The sequence below is a fragment of the Limanda limanda genome, chromosome 3 (genome assembly GCF_963576545.1).
Source record: "Limanda limanda chromosome 3, fLimLim1.1, whole genome shotgun sequence".
NCBI lineage: Eukaryota > Metazoa > Chordata > Actinopteri > Pleuronectiformes > Pleuronectidae > Limanda > Limanda limanda.
In genome coordinates this window covers 12,849,041-12,869,306 of record NC_083638.1, presented here as the reverse complement: position 1 = coordinate 12,869,306, position 20,266 = coordinate 12,849,041, and the positions used below count along the sequence as shown (strand labels likewise).

Here is a 20,266-nt window from a genome sequence, read left to right as displayed (position 1 = left end):
GGAACACAGATCAGCAGCTCTCATACCAACCAATTTAATGTTCAAATACAGTCGTGCATTAGTGTGACATTGAACTAAAGCTTTTAGATTGAGAGGATTAAAATTCCCGGGGTGAGTCCATGTGCAGAATGTGACTTCATCCTCTGTGATATTTAATTCTTGTGTTGAGATAAATCAAAGGATGTGACTGTGATAGCATTCCAGCTCATTGCTGCACACCATGCTCTCCTCTCTACTTGCAGTGATAAAGGTCTCCAACAGAACCGCTGCAAATGGTGTGTGTCAAAATATGAGTCAAACAACTCTCACATCACGACATTACATAAGGTGTTGAGTTTGCATTTGAAAAGGATATAGAAGCAGATAACTGGAGATTAGAAGGTGAGAGTAATGGCCGTGGTGTAAAAGGAAATTTATAATGATTAAAAGCATGAACCATTGTAAAAAATAACTGAACATGTGACCAGGAGAGCTGTGAGACATTATAAAAACCAAAGCTAAAGTGTTATGCTGCTTATATGACTAGGTCTTACCATTTAGAACTAAGTAGAAATATGAAAATAAAAGAACCGTATGGGACATATATGAATATGAATATATATATAGAGAGAGTGCAGATGTGAAGGTACAAGATATGAATGTTTGAACACTATGGTCATATGAAGACACATATTATTTGTGACCTTTAACATTAAACACCATAAAAGTAAAAATTTGCATGAAAACCACCAAATGTCTGCTCAATCATGGAAGCAAGGCAGTGATTGTATTAGGTTTTAGACTCATGGGCCAGCTGCATATTAAGTATTGTGTGGGCTGCATGATTTATCATATTAAAATCGTGACCTATAACCAATTTCATTTCTAATTGATAAAAAATCTGCTTCATTTTAATGAGAAGCATCAGCTGCAACATAATAAGGGCTCCTACTTTCTCCTAAAAAACCTGAAGCCCCCCCCCAATAATGCCACATTAGGTTTGCTTTCTCCGACGACAACACAGCGTTACCCCACCTGTCGCAGAGCAGCGGAAAACCAGCAGTGAAATATAGAGCGAGTGAGAGACAGGGACAAATGATTGACAGCAAAGCAGAGAAACAGTTGTCTACAACGGAAAAATAAATTATACAAACTAATCCAGAGGAGATAAAAAGGAGAGTGTCATGATCTCAAGACTAAGAAAGAAAATTCATTCAGATTTTTTCCGCAGGCGTAGGTGGTAGATGGGCTGTTGGTAGATTCTAGTCATTTACAATGTATCCTAAAAGCTTAAGTCTCAAGCAAGTGTCAGTGAGGTAAGTGAAACTAAAAGTGTGAATTAGAAAAAGTCCCCTATCTATAGGTACAACCAAGAACTATTTCGAAAAATGTGGTCTGCAGTGACCTTCAAATAAAAGCATCCACACTTTCACTTACACATAAAAGACCGAAGAAGACTACCTCAGAATTAGACGTGTTCTGCAGATGAGGGCTTGAAAAATACTTCTAAAGAAAGAATAGACAGACTGAGCTTGTGACAACATACATCTGGAGTCTATTTCTGCCAAAATAAGTTTAAGTAAGTACAAACTGAATAAACCTTCGCAAATGCCCTTGGTGATGTTTTATTTTCAAATAAATGACTGACTCACTGTGCATTCAGGTAGTATGTCCAAAATTATGTTGGTTGCATTCATGTTAAAACCAACTATAAATCGTGATTCTTCAGTGTAAAAATGCTGCATATTGCTGAATATACTTTTGTAAAAAGTACCAATAGCTTGTATGACAGTTATTCAACTGTTTCATTGACTCTTACTTGAATAAACTTGTTCTCTGATAACGTGTTCACCAGCAGACTCACTGAACATGCTCAGTCCTTGTGTGTGAATAGTTTTTTAATCAATTGAATTATATTTCCTACATGCTGCTGTAGACATTTGCATAACTCAATGATGAATAATGGTAAATGGTAAATGGATTTGTATTTATATAGTGCTTTTCTAGTCTGATGATGACCACTCAAAGTGCATCTACTTGCAGGACTTTGTTATTCTATGGGGGGCTATTGAGGGCTCAGCATCTTGCCCAAGGACACTTCGGCATGCAGATGGTTCAGACTGGGGATCGAACCGCTGACCTTCAGGTTGGAGGACGACCACTCTACCCCTCAGACACATTAATGATGTGTGTATGGATGTCTGTAAGTTTACCTTCTTAACCAATGGAAATTTGCAATCATTTCTGTGGACTTGGCATTAATCATATGCGATCTACGCACACATTATACTCTTTTTACTCTCTTTTTATGTATGTGTGTTTGGTTCAATGTGTATGAAATATGTTTATCTTGTGTCTTTTTACATATTTGAATATTTACCTATGCACAGTATGGATTGGCACTATACATTTCGTTGTATCACTATACAATGACAATAAAGGCTTTCTATTCTAAATATTCTTACAAACTGCTTTTCTCACTGTAGGGCATTTGTTCATGCACTGCATGTGGGTGTGAGGCCAGGAAGGATACACCAGCATGTTGTGCAGAGGAGGGTGGGATCTGCAGGACGGATAGAATGAAGTAGAAGTACTATGAAGTAGTATGAATCTTGACATTAACAATATCTCAGACTCTTGGACACTAAAATGCTTCTCACAGCTGCATTTATGTCTCTGCTCAAGTATAATATATATAAATATATACATGCACATATATATATATATGTATATAATTGAAACATATTCATGATTTGGCATTAATGATATGATACTGTCAGACACACACAAAGTCAATAAAAATGGCTTGCACTATCTATTTCTTTAACATGGACTGTACATGACATGAGTGTGGACACAGGGAGGATTCCGATTGGCTGCAAAAACTACAACGGCTGCCTGGCTCGGGCTCAAACACAGAGGACCGATGAGTGTTATCAAAAGACACCGCAGATAAAAACCCTCACACACTTACACGCACCATTACACCATCCCGCCAGAGCTGAACACGTGGCTCCGGGACACGTGTTCATGGCGGCCACCAGTGCTATTACAAGAGGGGTGAGGTGGGCTGAAGGGTGTTGGGCAACAGTCTCCCATCCCTAAAAGCACCACTGACAAGTTTCCCTTGAGCCAAGCAATTAGACCCTGAGAGGGCCAGCAGAGATTCTCCGACACCAGCAGGATAACACTTTGATTTGTGGTTTCACTAGCGGCTCAGTAATTAGCAGTGTTGCATCGTAGTGTTTGCAAGGGTTTCCTCTCGCACCAAAAGACCTGCACAATAGGCATTAGGGGTTTGGAGTAGTCCTGCCACTACCCTTGGTCAAGGCATTAGTGGATACGTTGGCGTGTGTCCGCAAATGTCTTAAGGTGATCATGATGGTGGATCGTGATGGTGGTGGATGGTGGTGATGGATCCTGACCATGGATGGTGGAGATGCATTGTGATGGTGGAGATGGATCATGATGGTGGTGGTGGATCCTGACCATGGATGGTGGAGATGGATTGTAACCGTGGTGGCAACTAATCATGGACTGTCACTTCAACAATAATACTTGATATACAATGCGCCAACTCACGTAGTCTACTATAGCTGACAATAACTCCTCCATTTCAATTGTCATTGCTGCTATCTTAATTTCTTTCAGAGATTCACTTTCTTTTTAAATATTGACACACCTTTCCAATATGTTGAAATCTTATTTCAGACCTTTTAATTCATGTTGTAAATAGTGTTTTTTGTAGATATGTTCAGCTACAAGCTGCACTTATTGCACTTCTGTCCGCCATGTTAATACGTTTTTGTTGGTAGTTTCTCCTTCGTCCTGTTAAGGGTTAAGGACAGAGGAGGTTGCACCTTGTTAAGCCCTATGAGACTAATTGTGATTTGTGAATACGGGCAAAACAAATACAATTGGATTAATTGGTGCATTAGTTAGAGGATAAGTGAATTCAATTTTAACAAATTATCAAGGTTATCTCGTCTCAGTATATTTCAATAACATTAACCAGAATGTCAAGATTTGCCTGCTCAAAAGAGGTGGTAATCGTGATTTTTGCTTAAACAACGTGAAGCCTTCTGGATATATACACATTACAAACTATCACTCAGTGGTCTCGTTATCAGGTTTGCTCTTTGTTCCCTTTTCTCTCTAGTTTCAGAAACTATGTTTAAATTCCGTGTGACTTTGGTGTCATGTCATGATCTAAGTTTATATTTCATGTAATCTACTTACTTACTCATGCAAATGATTATGTGTTTATTGAGATTTCTTTGGATGTTGGATCTAATGTCTTTTATTGTGATTAATTTAACAATGCATTCTATTTACTTTTAGATATTTCCTCATATTGCTTCTGAGACAATATAGGTGATTTATAATGCAGCCTATTATGCATATATATTCCAGTGCATCCTTCCCTTCTTTTCATCAAGATGTTATTTCTATGTGTAGGTGCACATAGTATGTGCACTGGGCAGCTGTTTCATTATAAGTAAAACAACATAAACAGTTTGAGTGTCACCTAAGCCAACTTTTTAAATACCCAGCTGCCTCAGCACAAGGTTGATAGTGACTCACTAGTGTATATGTGTGGAAGTGCAAGAAGAGCTGTGCCACAAAAACACATACACACGTGTAGCAGGGAACAGAACTGCTGACTGTATTGTGCTAAGAGCCCTGTATGGCAGGGAACACTCTGCTAAGCCTTCAATTACAACTGTGCAGCAGCCGAGAGGTCAGACGCCGGGAGTGACGCAGGAGGAGCCGGAGGGATCTTATTACCTCAGATTCGTCCCAGGAGCTATGGATGGCTGGAGGAAGGGAGCCTGAGGAATTGACTAATAGCATCCTTGTCTCTCCACTGAATGTCTTCATTAGCACTCTGACAACATCGGTCCCTGAACCACACTGATCTGAAATCCAACCTGAAGTTTTAGTCAAGCCTCCACATCCTGATGGTCTTTACATTGGCTCTGCGTTCTCCAGCGGCACATTAGTCTTTCTGGCTCTCAATAGAAGCCTTGTCCGTGGCTGCTGACAGTATGGGCCATGGCTAGAGTTACACATTTTGCAAAAGCCACCCCTTATGTTTTGCCAAGGAATGTGCATGAAAGCGTCAACGCTGCACAGCCACACTGTCGGGAATGTCTACAGACAGCAGCACCCTTCCTGGGGTTTCTGCAGCTGAGTGGGAAGAGGAGATTGGGTGAGGGCAAAGTTACTCCCACTGAGCATCTGTCTGCAGAAACTGGCTTGAGATGACTGGAGTCTCGCTGCAGCCCCTCCCAAGTGTGAGTCACAGTCTCACTCTGTGTTGCATATAGACAAAGTGTGGAGAACTAATCTTATGTGAGTGTATAATCCCAAAAGCCTTTTTTAGCAAATAGAGGCAAGGAAAGATCTTGTTGGAAAAGAGCTGACTTATGGTTGGTTTTCAAAAGCAGCTTGTGGAAAGAGGTAACACACGTTGAAACAATACTGATTCAAACTAAACCTTGGACTCAATATCAAACTCTAGTAATTTAGATTCACATTCAACAGGTAAATGCTGTGATACTGTGTTTTTGTTCTAAATCGCATGAACAGACAGTTAAAAGATGTTTTACAATGAAAAGGCTAAGTTCCTTGAACAGGTCGGCACTGACGTTTACCACAAATACTACTATGGATGTGAGCTTTGGTCTTAGCATGATATTTTTGGTAAGTAAAATTTAAAATATTACATTTATTTGATTTAGTTGATTAAGTTCATGTATAAAAATTGTCATACAGCTGTTCTTTTCAACAAAGTACAACAGCCGCCAATAGGAGCTCTTCGAAAAAAAGGCATACAGTAACTGTGAGCTTTTGGTCAGAGATCACTATTATTTTTACCACTGATCCTATTGGTCGCAGAGGGGCTGGTGCCAATCCAAGCTGACAATGGACAAGTCGCCAGAATATCCCGAGGTTGACGTACAAAGACAAACATTCACTCTCACATTCACACATACGTATAACTTGAGAGAACTTGGGAGAGGCGGTGGACTAGTGGCAGAAACTTGGACTATGGGCAGAAAAGGTCTCTAGTTCGTCTCTGGTTCGACTCCACGGAGAAACAACAAAACGACGAACCTGGATTGATCTGTCCAAAAATCCAAGAGGATTCTCCCTACCCTGTCTAGTGCCCCTGAGCAAGGCACCTTACTCCTCCAACATCTGCTCCCCGGGCGCCGTACATGGCTACTCACTGCTCTGTGTCCTGCACCAGATGGGTTAAAAGCAGAGGTTAAATTTCCTTGCATGAGTGTGCTTGTGCATGTCTGTGCATGTGTTTGGGACAAATAATGTATCTTAACTTAGAGTCTACAATTTGCCTAACCCCAATCTGATTGTTCTGGGACCTTCTTGTTGCCGCCCTGACATCACTGTCTACCTGCTTTTTACCTCACATGAAAGAGCTTGGAGAAGCATTGTTTGGTTTCCTGGGCAGCTTGGAAGACATTACAATTACCCAATTTACTGAAACCATCAAAAGCTACGTTCATAAACTTCACTGAGCACCTTGTATTGAGAAAAAGGAAACCTCTCTCTCACACACACACACACTCTTGCAACATCCAGGCTGAAAGAGGAACAGAGCCAGCCTTTTGTTCGATACACTTCCAGCTGTTAGCAATCTTTGCCTTTAACTGAATTACATTTTCTACACCGTGCAGCATGGCTGATGCTAATTACAGTCCCCTGCTGAACGTTCTGGATTTCATCGTCACCTTCAAAAACTTGTAATGCAGACTTGTGTGTCTAAGCAGCCCCTGAAAACCCAACGGCCGTCTTTGTGGTGTATGTGTGCTTGACCGACAGCAGGTTGCACCACTTTGAGCCTTGAAGTTTTAGAATATTGGAAATGAACCAGCAGCAGAAACGACAAACACATTTCTCCACTAATCGTACACTTTTTTTTATCCCTCCCACTCTTTTTGCACTTTTCACCTTTCCTCTCTCGGTTTATCTCTTCATTTCCTCCAATCTCAATGCGTCTCTGCAGAACATCCAAACAAAGAACAGGTTTCCAATGCTACGATAGCTCATTTGAGCGAAGGCCAACCGCACCCTGTGACATACAGCCGACCGCACACCATCTCACTTCCTTGGCAACAGTGACTCATTTCCCTAACAACGGTGCAAGGACAGTTTCATAAAAAAAGGAACCTGCCGCCGCTGCACAATTAGTCACAGATGGAAGCTGTTATGAACACAAAGACTGATTAAAGGTATGCCAGGACAAACTATGCGCTACAGTGTACAACCATAGCATTTACAGTATATGTTTTTAGCCAATTCATCTGGAAAACAGCAACATATGACAAAGTAAACTATTCAAGTTTCATAATTAGAAAAGATGTATCACTACTATCCAGCAGTAAAAAAATCAATATACCTGTCAAGATAGCATCATTTTTTCATTTTTTTCCCATATTTCACCTTGCTTTTATTTTCGTTGGCAGGTTTGATTTTGATCCTCTTGGTCATGGATAATACAAGTCTTGCACAAATCTGTGGAACGATGTTCTGCCAGTCTTCACAAATGACTATTTTAGCTGCTCTGCGCTGGAGGGTGGTTTCACATCTCTACTTTAAAAATAATCTGAAGGAGTTCTATTTAATTCACTGTCCAGAAACATTCTTGGCCAGGTTGTTTTTACCCTCATCTCCATTGTAAATTATTTTCTGCTAAACTTCTTGAGACTCGGTGTCATCTATTCATTCAGTATTTATGTATACAAACTTCATCTATAAATGTCCTTTCCCCTACACCTTTCGCACTCATTCAGTCCCACATCAGCACACTTCCACCTTTATGTGTCCTGGTCAGCACTATGCTTGCTCAGGAAATTCCTCATCACGTGGAGCCATGCTGCTCGAGTCACAGCCCAAGCCAAAACTGAAGCTGCCAACAGGTTATTTTTTAACCTTGTTCATGCCATTAGCCTCAGCTGACTTTTGCTGCCGTGGTCACAGATATTCTTACTCGATGCTTCGAGGTTGAATTTTCAGGCCTGTTTGCTCAATGTAGTCTAGCTGGTTTGTTTTAAAAGACACAGCTTATGCTTTTCAGTTTTCCTCTGTCCTTTAGTGTGTTACAGATTTGTTGTGTATATGTAAAAAGTCTGCAAAGTAAAAAAGCCTAAAGTCAGCAGTAAAGATAGCTCGACTCCCCCACAGACAAACACTGCTCCTGAAACGCCTTGTCAATAGTCCGACCAATACTCATGTGAAATTTGGATAATACACAGCCTGACAGCTAGTGTGGCGTGCTCCCTAAGAGAACCAGGTAAAGTGAGAGCAGAGGTCCACATTCCCTACACGACGGAAAAAAAACTATAACTAAATGAGGATGGGACAGTATCACAGGACAGGATGGCTGACCACAACTTCATCAATGGAGTAGCTTTCTTTTGACTCGATGCGACATCTGAGCCTTGAGCTTTGGGACGCTCCACTGGTTCACTGCACCCCCACGTGAAAGCAGCGGCCTGTGTGGCACTCTAACAAAGACGTAATGAGTGTGTATTGTGTGACACAGCATATCACGCTTACACATTTATTGTCACTGTATCCTGGATTATTGAAATTTAATTCCTTATACAACATTTCTTGAGGAATGTAAGGGCCCGCTGGCTAAAGAGCAGTTAAATTCATCAAATTTTTTGCAAAATGTGAAAGAGAGACATTTTTTATATCTGCATGTTGTATTGCTAATTTCTGATCGTCAGGTATAAACCCAAAGATATTTTAGGTTGAGTTTCAAATGATATATTAAGGAAAAAAGGAGGGCATCAAAATGTTAAATGTGTATTCAGCAACAACTATCAACTAATAGTTTCAGCACTGTATATAATATGTGATATCTTATAGTTCATGGAATCGTGCAGGTCAGCCACCAGCCAGATCCTGCTGCATCTCTCTCTTGTATCTCTTTGTCTCCACTCTAGGTCATCTCCGAGCTCTTCTTCTCAAATAGAGAGCCAATCCTGGCTAATCACTCATTAACCAGGCGAGCACAATGAATGGCTTGTTGAACCAGCAGAGCTTCACGCTGGCATGCAAACACTACACATTTCTGAAAGAGAGAATGCACATACTCACACAACACAAACATCAACCAAGAGCAGACCTCTCTCTGACAAAGAAATAATCACATACGTCGCATTGATTGAGCTCCAAATGAGAAACTAATGATGTGCAAGGCAAAAACTAATAAAGCAATATTTTCTTGCGTATTTAAACTCACCAACATCCTGTAAACATTATGAAAATAATATACTTATGTGCCAGAAAGCTGTTTACCTGCCGCATTGCAAAGTTCTCTTTTCATCTAGTGTCCTCCATTACCTATGTCTTTCAAAGGAAAGCTGTTTTTCAGCTCTAAAGTGAGAGCAAACTCTGCGTCTCAATGGCACTTTTCCAGATGGGCTGCTCTCATAAGCATTGCATAATGTCCTTGAACCACAAAAAACACTAAAATTATAAAGGGGAAAAGAGAGCGAAAGAGAGAAAAAGAGAGAGCAAGAGCGAGAGAGAGAGAGAGAGAGGGCAAGACACCCACACATCAGCATCATCCACACTCAAAAAGAGCATTTGCAGGAGGCATGCAGCGGCTCATGTTGCCCGCAGGTATTTCAACATTCGATCGAGAAGTTGGACACAAGGTTATTTCATGTGGCTCAAAGCATCTTTACCCTCAACAAATTATCTCAACCGAGTGCATTGTGGGCATTATACAAGGTAAAGGATTCTGAATGTATAATTGATTGTATCTTTTTGCTTATAAATAAATGATTCGCTTTTGAGTGTGAGCCGACTTTAAAGCACACTTTATCACAACACTGCTGAAGGCAGATTCATTGCAATTAGTGTTTTCACAAAAGGGACCGTGGGCGGAGAAGGCGCCCAGGAAATGGAGCAATTTAACAGACAACAGGGTGAAGAGGCATTTCTCTAATGGCACTCCAAAACATCCCATCTCATCTCGGCGGCACAGATCTTCTCCAAACAGCACAAGTAAAAGAGGGCACAGCCCTTTTGCGGCCCCTGAAGAGTTTTCCTGAATAACGTACATTAACACTCTTGAACAAATCTGACGGAAAATTAGAAACTACATGATGTCAATAGAACAGACAATAAAGAATACATTAGTTTATATAATAGCAACCTATACAAATATGCTGCGATCATTTTAAAGCATTAATGGCAATTTTAAAAAAACATGCCTTTCATCACTGCAGATTAAACGTACTATATGTACCGTGTTTCACAATAATTATTGTGACTGTGGGGAACCACCATAATTTCATTTGTCCCACCACAGTTTCACAATGCACCCAAAAAAATGTGTATACTGCTAATTATAACATAAGAGATCTTTAACTTGGTTAAAGATTATAGCAGATTTGCTGCATTATATAGCTTTGTGCAGAACTATTTGCAGTGTGCGCTCTCATGCGATCCTCCATAAAGTTGCTATGGTGCACGCAGGTATTCAGACGTCATTGTTTGGGCTACAGTTTTGTGGCAACTACAAGTGGCAAGCAATACAGTTCTCTCTCTCATTCAAAAACTTGTCCTTCACTGAATTAGTTCCATGAGAATCGCTTAACAGACCATATTGTATACTTTGTATACCTTGATTTACGCTGAAGTTAATGCAGAGTAGGGCTGCAACTAATGATTATTTTGATAGATTAATCTGCTGAAATTTTTTTTAATCAATTGATCAATCAGATAAATAGACAATAGCTAAATTTGACCCTTTCCAGCTGTTTATTCGAAAAGAAACTTCCTCTTCTTGTACAATGCTGGTTTTATATGTATTAGAGACTTAATTATGATGCTAATTCCAGATTCAGATATCTACAATTTGATTCTGACTAGGGATGCACAGTATATCTGTCCGATATATTATTGGCTTGATAATGGGAATTTTATATTATTAGTTATTTTGGATTGCAATTTGCAACACATTTCTGGGTAAACTATCCGTTTAAAACTGAATTAATGATTGTTTTGACAAGTAAGAATGATGTTGTATGTAAAAAATTGTTACTAGTCACATTTAAAGTAAAAATTATGTTCTTGGTATTGTAAAGGTAATTCTGGATCTTCAAATTTGGTTCAGAAATGTTGTCCTGCTGAATGCATCTGTGTGACAGTGAGTGTAACTGTCCCTCACACAGTCTCAGTCCCTCACAGCAGACCAGCTGCACCGAGCTGAATTCATGTGTGTCTTCACACTAAACTTAGCAATGAACCATCTCTCAGCAGGTTGTTTTGGTGCATTAGAACGTAACCACTGTGAAACAATTAGTATATTTTTGTGTTGTGTTTTTTTGTTACTGGCGTGTGTTCGCTATTAGCACTCCCTCTCTTCATTCGGCTTATAGATCTCTCGACCTCTCTGCTGCTCTCTTTCTCTCTCATCGAGTCGGGAAGTGACAGTCTTTAAAAGTGTGTGAACAATTCACTTTTAAACCTCAAAGAAAGTTGTGTAATGCTGAGTTCCCATGACACAGCAGCACATTGTCACTGCGGTATGAACCTAAAAGTTGTTTACAATCCTCCAGTAAACCAAAAAAAGTCAACTTTACACAGTTTGCAGCTAACGGTCTCTGAAGTAATAGTAGCTTTAATTTAAGTTTTGACGACTTGTCTATCCTGTGTCTAAGCGATGTTTATCCAGAGAGGAGACGGCGCCGTCACATGAGCTAAACAAAGCACGGGATTGGCAGGTTTATTGCCCCAGCCTCAGACGCTGCCACAGTGTGTTCCGTGCATTATAAGAGACCCGACTCATCGATTACTAAGTTAGTTGCCAGCTACTTTTATAAATCGATTACAATCGATTCGTTGTTGCAGCCCTATAGCAGAGACAGACTATAGTCATAGGTAAAGTATATAAAATGCAATTAATAGGTGACCAAAATGAAACGTCCCATCACCTTGAATAATGATGATAAATCGTGGATTCCTCTGGGTTGGAATATTGTGGTTTGATAATATTAGTGCACAACATATATAACATACAGTAGGTCTAGTTGTTTTTAGACATTTGAAAGAAGAATTGTTACATAATATAACCTTTAACTACACAATTTCCCCCCGACCTGTCATAAGAAAATCAAATGACTTCAACATAGCAGCTTTGAAAAGCAGCTGAAATGTGAATGTGGACCAGGTCTAAATGTTCTTGTAAAAAGAATCTTGCAGAGCCCATCAGTGCTGTTCAGATCACACATGCATTTCACTTCTTGAGGATATACCAGTTTTGTGACTCAGAGCGCAGAAGCCATTACAGGCATGTACACGTCAGGCTTATATGCAAGCGGAGTGGAATCCTCTAATCCCCTGTAAAACAGTGTTTTCAAGAAGCCCTGGTGGTCTTTGTGTTAGGGTGCTGACCAACAACGTTCCAGTTTGTGTCAAGCCATAGATTGTGTTGCTGTCTTTCCCCTCTGTCCCATGATCTCTCCACCTACAGCTATCGAACAATAATAATTAGTAAAAAGAAATAATAGCTTTGTTCTCCCCACCATGATGCACTGGTCCAGGATGTGCAGAGATGCATAAACAAATATAAATCAGCACTAATAAGCTGCTGACAGTAGACTGGGAGAAGGTCTGGAGGTCGCCATGTTACAGAGTAATGATGCATCACTTTAATTGGAATCACAATGCAATACAATGAATAGAAGTTAAAAACAACAATTTGCCCTGGTGCGTCGCAGTTTGCTGTGCCTTTTTTTTAACTTTAAAAGTTGCTTTTATTTGGGTTCATCTATGTGATGTAATGTCACTGACACCAGCATGTCTACACTTGCAAAAAAACAAAAACCCAGACACAAGGAGAAGCTTCACATAAATACCCTCAACATGACAAGTCATTGCAAACCACTGAGTCACTGTGCTGCCCTCAGGGCTCCTCACTCCCTGTATGTGTCCTTCCACTAATTGGTGCTTTACAATTGTAACAGGGCTGTTTCGAAGCGCGCCTTGTCCTTATGATTTCAGATTTAAATTGTTAAAGGCATTGCAAGATAAACTCTTGCACAACAGTGATTTGTGATGATTAATGTGCCATAGTAAATGAGACTATTTACCTAAAAAAAAATTTTTTAAGATTAAAGGGATAGTTCAAAAAATGAAAATTAACTCATTATCTACTCACCACTATGCCAATGGATGGGGTGGGTGAAATGTTTGAGTCCACAAAACACTATAGGAGGTTCAGGGGTAAAGAGTGTTTCAGTCAAGTGACCTCTTCTTAAGACGTAATAAAAAAACTAAACATGCCTCCATACTGCTTGTGTTGTGTCATCCAAGTGTCCGCAAGCCCCAACATTCATAATCGACCCGTAACAAACACCATGTTTTTTGCCTAGAACTCCACTACCAAAAGTGGGGATGCTAGCAAGTAACCAGTTACTTCAATTGGACATGATTCGGCTACAACGGTGTTTACACCCGAGTCTCCAAAAGTGTTTTGTGGACTCAAACACTTCACCCACCCTTCCATCCGCATAGTGACTAGACAATGGGTTTTAGGTGAACCATCCCTTTAAGGCTTTCAAACTTCTTCTGTTGCCATGGTAATCTATGGCAACAGAGGAAGTTTAATGATACTATGGTGTAACTTCAGAACAGCCCTGATTTGAATCTGTACGAACAGATTTGGTTATAACTCCGGCCGAGCAGATCATTAGTCAGAAGGGTTATCTATGTAGTTTGCACATTTTCTAAATGAGAGTGGCAGTGTTATTAAAATGTGCAGCTAGAATAACCACAAGCAGTCAGTTCAAGTTTAAGTTTCAGCTGTTATCAGCATGAATTTGCGTTTGCTTGTGTTTCATTTCAAAAAGTCAATAGGTTAAAGTGAAAAGAACAAGCGTTCAGCAGCATAAAGAAAGATAAAACCACTTACTCAAAGTTTCCACTGGGCAGTTAAACAGTGAAGTGGGGTCTCCCGCAGATTTGATGACGTCAGTGACAGAGGCCTTTGAGCCTTTAGAGGACCTGGTCCTGATGGCATCCTGCTAGTGTTGGTTATTTTTCTACAGTGGGGAAGTTTCCTGCAATTTCATGACACAATATGGAGGAAATCCTGGGAGTGAGAGATGGAGAGAGGCATCACCCATGTAAAGGTCATCTCTCCTCAACACTCCAGCCTCATACGATCAGACCAGTCACTACTGAGAAGAAGTTAGGTTGATTATAAATAGATCAAACGAGCGTTAACGGTATAAAAAACAATCCAGATGAGTTTGGTGGTTCCAGTGAGCAAGGCAGTAAGTGGCCTGAATCACAGACCAATGATCTGATGACCAGTGTTTTTGCTCTGTCTTTCGATCCTTTCCCTTTTTAACACTGTGACTTGTTGTCAAAAATAGAAATTCAGTGGGACGGAAAATCATTTTGAGGTTATGTTTAAAGCTAAAAGTGGAGCGTTGGGACTACTGGACCAAAAAACAACTATTAATACTACAGAATCCTAAAATCACCATGTACAGGTTGCATGGTTGATCTCTCTCTTCATTTGCATGAACAAAAAAGCAGCATGTATCTCAAAGGCTGTGGTGAAGAAGGATTAGTGCTGATCTCCGGCTCAAAGCACCAGAGTCAGAGTTAATGAGTCCGATTAGTCTCCAGAGTGTGTTCAGGGATTAGAGCTCTGTCCACTAAGAGGACCCTTCTCATTTCAAGCCTGAGGAGGAGGAGGAGGAGGAGGAGTGGCGGCAGCGGGGGTGACGTAGAGAGCCTGCTCGAAAAGTGGACGAGGGAACGTGAGGATGAATGATTAGAGACAAAGGGAGAGAAAATGGGAGAGAGGGTAGAAGTGGCTGAAATCATTAGGGTTATGAGTGGCTAGATGCATTTGGGTACATCATAGGGTCTAATGACAACAGAAAATGCCTATTATGTGAGCAACCAGCCACTCTGTGTGTGTGTGTGTCTGTGTGTGCGCATGTGTGTGATACTTCTCGACTGAGATATGAAGAAAGTCTCCAACAGCATAAGGTGAAGTAGGTTTTTCCTGACACCTCAAAACCAAGTCATAACTCTAAAACAGAGCATTAAAAGTGGGTCAGAAGGTGAGCACCGCCCGCAACATCATTTTGCAGTACTACAGCACAAATAGGATTCATGTGGTTGTTATGAGGATCTCTTACCGGAACAGAAATATCTTTCTTCCCTTTATAACAAATTTGTTTTGAAGAAGTTAGCTGTAGTCTGAGAAAGATAATGAAAGCAGTACAAGAGTGTCTCTCAGCAAGAGATGGCGTCAGCCCTCGCTCTATAGAAGATGTTACATTCACATTTCCTGTGGAAGTTCTCCATATTTCCTGTCAAGGTCGCCGTTATTGTCAAGCACAGACCAGACGCTTGCACACTAGAGGATGTGTTTAGGTAAGTTACACAAGACTGCAGCTTTCTCTTTAGCATCAGTGATGATGCATAGGACAACTAACTTTCCCAATAATGAGTACAATTTGTATTTGTAAAAACTCGGGAGGAGTGAGACTAAAGAGAAAAGCAGCAGTTTGTAAGCAACCATAACCTGGTCAGATAAACAGTACAACTAAGGATACAGACCGATTACAAAGCTGAATAAAATCCATTTACATTAATCCACAAAAGCCCAAAAGGATTTGATTATCTCTCGTTTCAAATATCAGTTTTTCCTATGGATGGGACACAACAGTGTAGGCAGTTAATATCTAAAACTTACAGATGTTCCAATACAAGCATCAGAAATACCTCCATTGTGTCAACTGAAATTTTACCTTACCCGGAAATCACCTCTTCTTCGCCGTCCTAAGCAAGTACTGTTTTTAATGTGACAAGAAGAAAGGCTTTCCAGTAGTCCAGCATGAAGCAGTGCTGTGAAAGCCTCACAACTAAAATGGTGAACTGTACCACGAGGAAGACTTGGTTGGCACTAGTGTTGCCAATTACAACACCAGCAAATAGGCCAATGAGAGTAATCATCACTTCCATATAGGGTAAGTTCATACAGCTAGTTTAAATGTGTTATACAAATTGTTGTTTTTTTAAATGTACAAGCATCTGAATGGTATATCGGCTGATACGCAAAGTCCAGGGATTGGGAAGGGAAAATGGTATTGGAACATCTGTACTAGATATAAAATATTCTGGAGAAAAAAAACTTTCATTTTCTCATAGAAAACCCCTAAATGTACAGACTTCACTTTTGGAATCACTGCTTTGTGCTGCCTCCACCGTCAGCTTAGGCTGCATGACGGAGGAAAAAAAAGAGAAACGCAAAACAACTCCACCACTGGTTATTAAGAGACTGGTCACAAAACAACGGTGAGGATAGTCGACTGTGTCATCACTGCAAACAGCCCCAGAGCTATTCATGGCTTTTCTGTTTGTGTGAGCATGTGCTTGTGCCCGTGCGGCCCGGCCTGCAACAGACGTTCCCTGTCCAGCTCCAGCAAAGTGTAAAATCAATCTATTAACATGCACAATCACAACAAGCTTCCCATCTTCTCAGAACTAGATACATCACAGCGGCACAATGGATAATTGCTCACTGATGGCAAATGCCAATGTATGTGTCATAATTTAGATTACAGCTTTTCCTGTGAGAGGACCCAGGCACCGCAGCAGCGCATTGATCCACTGATCCATGACCGGGAATTTAACCCCTGCCCACGCTGGTGCCACTTTGTCATCTTATATGCCGATAACACTCAAACAAAACCAGCTCGGTACCTCAAGAGCGATGCCCTCTTTCCCCTCTCACTTGATTTTTAACCCGATGCATTTCCCGCTCAAAAACATTTGTGACGTAACTGTTTTGCTATGCTCACTATTTAATGTCATGTGGCTTTAATATCCTATCCTATGCTTGCCAGATAATAGGAATGATGGGTCGCTGTCGTCATCACAGAAACCAGCTACTGCTAAACCCTATAAGCCACCTCCATTTACTAGAGTAGAATTGGAAAACGGATTAATGATGTAATCGTCCAAATGACACCAACCCCACACACAAGCCGTGGCCGTCATCCCTATGCAGATGGTGACGCTATGTATGCTCTCTATGATCAGAAACATGAGGCCAAGTGTATCTGCACACCCGGAGTTACAGAACCAAGAATGCAATTAACATCCCATCACAGGGTTTTTCACAAATTGTTCTACTCCCATTGTTTGATAACATAAAACAAGGAATTCAGTTTAGAGTCAAGCAGCCGTCGCTATTGAGCTTCAGCTAACAGCCTTTATCAGCAGAACTACACTCACATGTAGTTCTGGTGGAGGAACATAGTGCGATATGTTTTCACAAGATGTTTGTACAGCTACACAATCTCTGTTTGACTCAGAAGTTTCTTTCATCCAGTGTTTGAGCAACACGACGATGCCAGGAAAAATCCTCTTTAGGAAAAGTTACGGCCGAGGAACTGCGCTGACGAACAAGGGCTGAGTTTGAACGACGGATTCTCATATTACCTACGATAATATTTATACTGTTGCCTGGCAGAATATTTGAAATATTCATTAGAGCAAAAAAAGTGGATTCAGCTGTAGAGAAAATACCGCGTTGTGGTATCATGACGTGTATATAAGCAGATTAACTGATCTGTTCGCCCAATTACAGCCTCATGGATCACATTGGCCTATGTCAACCAATCACATGGCAGGAAATAGTCACAATCTCCCCCTCTGAGTTATGGTGTAGATTAGAATAATGGCCAGGAACATGGCTTTATATAACATTAGGATGTCACAGTGATTCTGACCATTTGGGTATAAAATGTCATAATTTCTATTTTATCAAATAAGACATTTGTGTGAAAATTTGTTACATTTAGCGGATAAATTACTGACTCCGGGCCAAAAATGTTATATAAAACCCCAAGATTTTGTCCGGCTTTTATGTAGTGTTCTAAAATGTTGTAGCTGTATTTATATTCATTATTTATCTTATTCTATTTTGTTTGACTGATATTTTACTGTTGATTGTGTGTACTCAATTATCTTAACTTTCTATTATTGGTGTATTTTCTATTATTGATTGTTCTGGTAACCATTTATCTCTGAATCCATGTGTTTTTATCCTGAATTTAATTGTTTGAAAGGTGCTTTATAAATAATGTTGTAATGGGGCGGATGGATGGACAGACGATGAACCCCAAAACATGATGCCTCCAGCTACAGGTGGCACTGCAAGGAGCCATAAAAGCCACAGTTCGGGTGGCTGGATCACTTGATTGTATGTATATGAAGCCATATAATATATAGGCATTGTCTGCTCCTTCAGTGATGTGTTAGGTGGACATCTACATCCACAGCGGTCACATCAGCTGGCCTGCAGCATGACAGACACACAAAGTGGTGCATACTACTGGTAAATCTTCATCAGAGAGTAGTTTCTATGAAAACTGTCGAGAGTTTAAGGTCTGCGAGTTATCCAGAATCATTTTTCACAACCACAAAAGCTCCTTATTAAAATGCAGCAGTACAACAAACAGCTCTGTGCTAAGCTCTGTGCTATTCATTGTCACTGACAATTTGTCAGTAATTAAAACAGCAGGGATGTCTGCAGCTTTTTCAATGACATGTTCAAGGCCATACTGTGTACACTGGGTTTAGGTCAAACAATACTGATTTATAAAATCCTTCTTTATTCAAAACCATCTGTGACGCAGGGAGTGAAGGACAGATCAGTAATGTAAAAGCCACATTTTTTTTTTATCCAAAAAGCGAGTTCTCTTGTTCAAATATGAATACAATCTGTATTTTATTATGTGGACCTTATACAAAGAGACTCAAGTCACTAATGACTCTGAAATTACAGGTTAGATTCACTGCTAAGATCATGAGCTTTATGTTCTATGTGAGGAAATATAAAAGGGAAACTATTCCAGGCAGGGTCTTAGACAGCACAGCCGCACTTTTACATACTTGAAAAAAAGCCTTTACTTCCCTGAAAATATTTTGGGGTTGGCCGTATGTGGAAGAACACGAAGTCACTGACAACTGACACCAGACAACACAAGATGACATGGCAGACGTGTGCAGGTTTCATTGCCGTGTCTGTGTAAAGACACATCCCCAAGGAAATAATCAGTATTCGAAAATAATAATAATCTCCGAAAAGACAATGGAAGCCAAGTTTGTTAAGACACATCTTGAAGTCGTTGTAATGAGAAACTTTCCCATAATAATGACTTCCCAAATCAAAATATTGTCTTACAGAAAAATCAACAAAGCATCTCAAAATAATGACCCAAAATAACAATTACAACCTTAAAATAAGTCTCAAAAATAAAGAACTCACTAAAAAATGATGACTAGCTTGGAATAACGATTTATTAAGATAAAATATTAACTGACTCACTCAAAATAATGACTTAGTGTCACAAAATAATGACCAACTCAAAATAATGCGTTGGTGTCTCAAAAATAATGAGTTACTAACATAAAATAATGACTTAGAATAACGAAATAATGTCCAACTCAAAATGACTTGGTGTCTTGAAAAAGATGACGTACTAAATCAAAAACGATGACTACCTCGTAATTTTGACTTTTTAAATCTGATATTTTGGATTTAGCACAAATCTTGATTTCTTCAACGTGTCAGTGTCACGGAGGCTGATCCCCTGTGTGTTCTCCAGCAGGCACAGAAGGAAGAAGAAGGGGGCACATGAGGTGGTGGCCCCCCGGGACTGGTTCACACATGGTGGTCCAACAGGAGGGAAACAAAGAGGGACTTCAGATCACATACCTGCCCGCTCTCTGTCAGCTGGGACTCGAACCCGGTCGAGCGGGCGGACTCGTGTCTGTGGAGCCGGTTAGCTTTAGCTCCTGAAGTCCAACCAGACCCCCGAGTGAGGATGGTGAGAGCCGGGCAAACACCAACACACACACACAAACACACACACACACACACAAGTTCCACTGCTCCTTCAGTTCCAAAAACCTCTGAATGAAACTCCACCAGAACAAAAACAAAAAATCGAACCTGAGCGAGAAGTTATTTCCGATGAACCAAACAAGGCTTTTGACCGGTTTCTGGGGGGCTCTCAACTAACCTTCCTCTTTCAAATCAGTTCCAGCTCCTTCCGGCTTCCACACCTTGTCGCTATGTGAATGTGAAACGAACTTCCAGTGTCTTACCTGCTGGGGCGGCTCACATCCCGCGGACAGATCTACGGGAGCAGCTGGAGGAGGAGGAGGTGCGGAGGAGGAGGAGGAGAGCGTGCTGCTCCTG

General features: G+C 40.5%; 1 protein-coding gene across 1 annotated transcript in view; it reads right to left on the bottom strand.

Annotated features, from left to right (window-relative positions):
• Positions 1-20,229, bottom strand: part of adcy7 (adenylate cyclase 7) — a 57,286-nt gene extending 37,057 nt beyond the window's left edge. The window contains exon 1 of the mRNA XM_061068845.1: positions 20,173-20,229. The gene's annotated coding sequence lies outside the window, so the exon portion shown is untranslated. The remainder of the gene's footprint in view (positions 1-20,172) is intronic.
• Between the last annotated feature and the right edge of the window lie 37 nt (positions 20,230-20,266).